General features: G+C 31.4%; 1 protein-coding gene across 2 annotated transcripts in view; it reads right to left on the bottom strand.

The window, feature by feature from the left end:
- The window catches only part of LOC108687949 (proteoglycan 4-like), a 27,003-nt gene that overhangs the window by 13,939 nt on the left and 6,517 nt on the right, over positions 1 to 6,547 (bottom strand). The window contains exon 1 of one of the 2 annotated variants that reach the window (XM_018193996.1): positions 1,084 to 1,150. The exons of the other annotated variant lie outside the window; for it this stretch is intronic. The gene's annotated coding sequence lies outside the window, so the exon portion shown is untranslated. Of the gene's footprint in view, positions 1 to 1,083; positions 1,151 to 6,547 lie in introns of those variants that run through there. 2 annotated transcript variants of the gene reach the window in all.

The following is a 6,547-nucleotide window of genomic DNA, read 5'->3' as shown; positions in this document are numbered from 1 at the left end:
ATAAACAAACATATTAATTTAATTATTTAAATTTATAAAAATTTTAACGCTGAAGAGATCTTAAATGTTCAAAATTATTCAACTTCATATTCGATCCTATCATCTTCAACAATCAATTGATTCGGTAGAAATAGGCCACCTAATATATTAGAATAATCTGTCCACTCATTTTCAGATCTCTTTTGGAGCGTGGCGCATAAATTTGAAAAATGCTCCTATTACCTTTAATCGTCTAATGAGACAATATGGTAAGATAACCGTGCAACACAATTCAACAAGCGTAACGTAACGTAATGATGCAAAAAAAGAGAAACAGGAAGAAGAGCAGTGAGCTCTTCACGAGGAAGTGACTGCAAGTTGTAGCGCAATGAAACAGATACAAGTAATTTATCAGCGGTATCATATCTCGAACCTGGACCGTATGATGCTTCTGTTCGTTTTTGTTTCCAACATCTCATAATATATCTCGAGAAATTTACATTTCTCATACATTACAACAGGATAATTTCTTCGCGCATTAAGTAAAATTCGTTACCGTTATATAATGACGAATGCGGAAATTGATTATTAATTATTTCGAATAAATTCCGTAATTTTTGTGTCTTTTGTCATTTAAAAAAAATTATAATATCGTAATATTACATTTAAGATACTTGTTTAGACAGTCAAAATGCATATTAAAATGCATTTACAATTAATATTTTGTTAAAAAAAGTTATTAAATTAATGCACGAGCTGGCAAAACTTTATTTAGTTAATAATTAATATTTGGCTAAAAAAATTGAGAGGAAATATAAATCGAAATTATCATCATTTGCTAAAAAGAAATAGAGATATTATGAATATCATATTTTAAATATCACATACTATTTTTATTCATTAATTGCATATCTGTATTTAGATATTTATAAGAAAGAACAAGCAAATTTTTGTTCTATTTATATAATATCTTTTAAATAATTACGTGCAAAATACTTATCATTAAATAATTAACGATAAAAACAAACATTTTAACAAATTCATATGATTGATTAAAAAATCAACAAAGCGTATATAATGATTATCACGAATTATCAATCTTACCTATATCTCAATTAATTTGATGAAGCATCGAATCACTTCAAACGCGATCGCTACACACACACCCGACGATTTCGCGGAGCGCACGATCGAGAAAATACGCGAAATAGTTTTTCGGTGCACCACCGAATTCGTCCGAATCCGCACGTTTAGGTTCTCGACGACCACCTATTCGGAAGAAAAAAAAAAATACCGCCGAAAGAAACTAGAATGAAAGAAACGCTTAGAATGAACTAATCTGACCGAGTATCGCGATATTCGTAAATTCGCGAAAAGAAGAGGAAGAGACCGGAATGTCGCGAAACCGGACAAAGCGGACTGAAGCGAAGAAGAGTGTCGGAAGACGCGTGTCGACTACCCGGACGATCTTTCGACAATGGTGCACGGCTGACTGGCTGCCCGACAAGTCGTGCTTGCGTACCCAAGTTGGAGAAGGTTGGAGAAGGTTCGTAGCGGGCCGAGGAAGAGGGTACGCTGTACGCGCGTTCTAACCGTGAGGAGGCAAGCCGAACGAAGGTGGAGCGCGCCTGGCCGACGTTCGCGGGCCTTAGGACCCGTTATTCTCGACGGTGCTACGAGATCCGCCCGAGTTGAACAACCTTCGCCTGTCGTTGTTACTGCTCGATACCAACGTGTATGCTAAGCGAAAGGCTCTTTCCATTGCCGACGACGATCGATGCGCGAAGTGGGTGAACTTGACGTACGGTGCACCTCGCGATACGGTATCTCTCAAATATCTCCGCAGCGGTCCCGTATCCGGTGGATTGGGAGGAGGGGGGTGAAAGGGCACGAATTCTAATTCAATCTTTTTCCTGTGAAGATTAAGCCTGAGATAGGATAAAGTGGGGGTAATTTGATTGAGGTAATAGGTTAAGAAATTTCGAAATTATAAAAAAGTATTTAAAAAAATGAGCTTAGGTCCAGTTTTTCATTTGCTGGTTAACTTGTGGTTAAACTTAATTTGATGTTTTATCCAAGCCAATAGATTTCATTAATGACACCCATTGGGTGTCATCATGAAACCCATTGGATAAAACAAGTTAAGTCTAATTACAAGTTAACCATAAATAAAAAACTGAACCATAGTGTATTCAAAAAAATACAAAATATATATTGTTCCAATAATTTATGTTTTATTAAATATTCCAAGTGCTCTTAAAGAAACACTTTAAATAAGTAAAAATCCAGTCATATTAAAACATGCGTATTAAAGGACATAAATTTTTAACATTTATTTCGTAATCATTATTTTAATCCAAAATGACACAATATAGAATAATTATAAATAATAATTACGTAATAATAATTATGTCATTATTAATTATGCCTTAAGTATAACAATTACGTAATTTGCACACTGTTTTTTTTAATTGAAAAAAAATCTTTAATTTGAAAAAAAATCTTTAGAGAATCCCATTTATATAAAAGAGACTGAGAACAATGGCATATTTCGAGCGTAGACGCATTTATGATTCTGAGAACACTCTCTTTGAACAAATCATAAAATCAAGGAGTAGAAGACAAACTGATTTAAATAAATCAGGCATGACGTAATTACATGCGAAATTACGGCGACATCAAACTAGAGCAGGAAGTCGATATTAGTATTGAATCAGGAAGAAAAGTGAATAACCGAACTTTCACGAGTGTGAATGTTGATATCAATATCAATATCTATGTACTGTTATAATATTCATTTTATTGTCATGTGCTATAAATCGCAATGCTCTAGATAGAATTGACGGAATGCGTCCATCTTGATTAAAAAATATTTATTGATATTTTCAGTATAATATTAATTAAAACGAGAATAAGGCTCAGTTATCTCGAGACATCATATTATATGATATTAGATTAACTGTTACATACAGTTTTATTTTTTAGTTTTCTTTCAAAAACATGTAATTCAATAAAAATGTAATTCTGAATCCTGTAAAATGTGGTAAATTGAAACATCTGTCCGATATCTGTCACGCGAAATGTAAAATAATTTCTGAAATAATGATATGTTTCTCTGCTGTAAAAAAAACAATTGCTATTATTATTTCAGTAATACAGTGATTTTTTATAACTGATTAATGTACTATTATTTGAAGAATTATTTTATACTTCTACTTCTATTATTATGTTTTTAACAGTAAATGTTGTTATCGAGATAATCAAGCCTTAAAATTTTCAAATAGCTGCCAAAAATTATATTTCAAATTTTTACATATAAATTATAAAAGTAAAAAATTTTAATAATAGTTTAATATTGAAAAATATGTAAAAAATAAAGAAAAATAAAGAGCTTTCCTTTTTGTGCATTTAACAAAATCACGTATGGAATTACACACATTAGTATCACATACGGAAATTTCTTCTTTTTATCATTACATCATAAATTATTTAAATAAATAATAAGTTTGTGAAAAATTCGAATTAGATGATAAAGCGTTATCAACAAGAACTGAGTCAAATAAATGTTAAGTAATAATATCGAACAACTTTGTTCCAGTTCATATTTTACATTCTGCACACATTCTGACAACATAATGAAGGGTTCGCACTATCGATGATGAGGCGATGCGTGATACTAATTGATAGTTAATTCAGGAAGTAGTTTTTCCTAAAAGCTTAGAATGCGATGTTTCGGCAACAAAGAAGAGCATATTCCAAATGACAGATGCCGAAGTCGAAAAACGATATTTTCAATTTGGATCAGAATCCGAGGAATTAGGAGAAGAACCAACGTGTGAGGAAATATCTCCCGATTGACAAAGACATCGTGGATCTAGTCTAATGACACTAGCAATTTTCAGTCCGTGCCAGTGATCCACTTATCGCGTCGTAATGCATAATTAGATGATTCCTGATGTTCGCGAAAAAACATTTGTTTCCGTCTTGTCACGCGGACTGCAACTTTGAAATCACTCTGGAATAACTCTACAAAAAATTTATGTAACGTTCATGGCACTCGTTCATAATCATAGGTTTTTTTTCTTTATAACAACGGCAAAAATGCGGACACGTTATCTCAACCAATAAGGATATGCTGAATTACGAGTTAAGTGGTTCAACCACCATCTGCGCTCTTGAAGTAGAATAATAAGCAGAGAAAGGACAAGTCATGGCTTTTAGTAGCAAAAGAGCCGCTCGTAAATCTTCTCATTTTTTCACTTACTTCTAACATACTCATATGATTATAATTCCGAAAGTAATTTTAATAGGAAAATGTTCATTCAATGCTTTGCGATTCTGCTTGTCATCTTCTTGTGCGGAGGTAATATAAAATATTTATTCTAACTTCTAAACTTAAATTTATCTAACTTAATTTCTTATTTAAATTTCTTATTTTTTTAATTTATCTAACTTTAATTAAAATTAAATTTATTTTTTATTTTAAATTAATCTAAATTAATTTTCTTCAAAAAATTAAGTTAGATAAATTAAAAATAAGAAATTAAATTAGAAAAATTAAAAATAAGAAATTGCTTTAACAATTTTATCATAAATAAGATCATTTTTTAAAACAACTCATTCACGAAATTTCTCGAAATGCTTATATGCTCGTCACATCAAAGCAATTTATACAAAATCTATACATATTCTTCTTTCCTTAATAAACAAAAACACTGAAATATATTGAAGTCCGTTGAAAATGTCAGGTTTAAAAGCCCGAAAAAAAACAATCGTAAACCAGACCCGGAAGGTACGTAATACGAACGCGTCGGTCGGTTGTCCCAGAATCATCCTCCGCCGCCTCGACTCTTATGTGGGACATAGCGGCACTTCTTGCGGGCTTAGATACCTTCGCCGACTGACAGCAAGTGTAGTCGCATCGACGTCATCGCCGAGGAACCATTTCTCAATTAATTTCTACGCAAAGCGCACTTATAGGATCTAGATCAGTACCTAGCTGAACGTTCCTCGGGATGGGAATCACGGTCGAATGACCTGTCGACGGTAGCGTATGCTAATATGAATTGCAAATAGCGAGCAGTTTAATTCATCGCTCGGGCGCTTGATAAATGAGATAATAACCTTCGATATACAACAGATCGTTAGAGGACTGGCGAGGCGTGAAAAACAGTGAGATAATAATATAGTAATTAGATTTATAATAAAATGAATTCATATTGCCTTTAGATTTCTCTTCTTTTTTTTTCACGTAACTCTATATATTCTCTTATTAAACTAATGATTGCATTATTGTAGAATAAACAATTAATCACAATTGAAAGCAAACTTTGAATGCATGTATGAACATTGATATATTGGCAATTTCCGATAACTTCCTTGAAGAACAAATGGAAGCAGATTATTCTTTTCGCTTTCTTTTCTCTTAATGTTTTAAGTCTAATCTATAATGTGCGATTTGTTTCCTTTTTGTCTAGAGATATAAATGACGGAAAAATACTAGAATTTTAGGATAAAAAACTCGGAAATTAATGGTTTTTTTTCGGCTTTGACAGTTTTTTACTCGGATATTTTTTTTAGATCATTTAGGTCTGTCGCAGTGCTTGAAATCTCTCAAAAATTTTGCACTTAAAGTGATATGATTATAAAAAAATTCGAATGTTGAAAAAAAGAAAGCACAGAGATGCTGAATGCAAAGAGTGCAAGCAACGCAAACAGATCTATTAACAATTCATCAAGAATTGCGTCAGCCAATAATACATATATATTTCCTTCAATATAAAATTATAAAGACAAAAGTATTAAAATGCATCGAAATAACAAGAAAAATGAATTCTATTTCTTCTTCTACATATTTAACATAAATTCTATATTTTTTTATTAATTTTATGTAATTTGGTCAAAAATACCATTTTTTACAATAAGAAAGTAATTTTTTATTTGATACTTTTCTCCGAAGTTAAAAATATCGTTTTTTTACTTTATCTTTATATTTTTGCCTCTTCTAGTTTTTTCGTTTTTTGTCACTTGAGATAAAAATTGACAAATTTCGGAAGAGACAAAAAACACGTGAAAAAAAAAACATAATTGTCAATAAAATGGTCACGAATGAAGAAAAGACGTAAGGTAATAAACAAGAAATAGAAAAGAACGAACACTTCGTAGATTAGGCTTTAGAGATACTACATTATCCAATACTACATTATCAAAATCATCATCCTTATGTTTCCTTCATCGATATAATCTTAGAGAAATTGCTTTATACTTTCGAGTAATTTTCACCGAAGATTGCATTGATGAAGCGTCATATTCTCACATTCATAATTGAGATGTCAGATGGACTTATATAAAAACAATGAATTATAGTAACGAATTATAGCGTGATCGTATTTTGTTTTACATTCGTCACGCTGCCAACACATAAAATTGTCCGCAACGCTTTAATGATAAATTCTACAGATTTGTGGTCGCTGCATTTGCAAAATAAAATTTATCTTTGTTCTATAATGAAAAAATAAACAGTATATATAATTTATTTTATTATCAGTATCCTCTTTCAAATTTATAT

Source organism: Atta colombica, unplaced genomic scaffold (assembly GCF_001594045.1).
Source record: "Atta colombica isolate Treedump-2 unplaced genomic scaffold, Acol1.0 scaffold102, whole genome shotgun sequence".
NCBI lineage: Eukaryota > Metazoa > Arthropoda > Insecta > Hymenoptera > Formicidae > Atta > Atta colombica.
The sequence above is the reverse complement of the archived record's forward strand: the minus strand, read 5'-3'. Positions and strand labels throughout refer to the sequence as shown.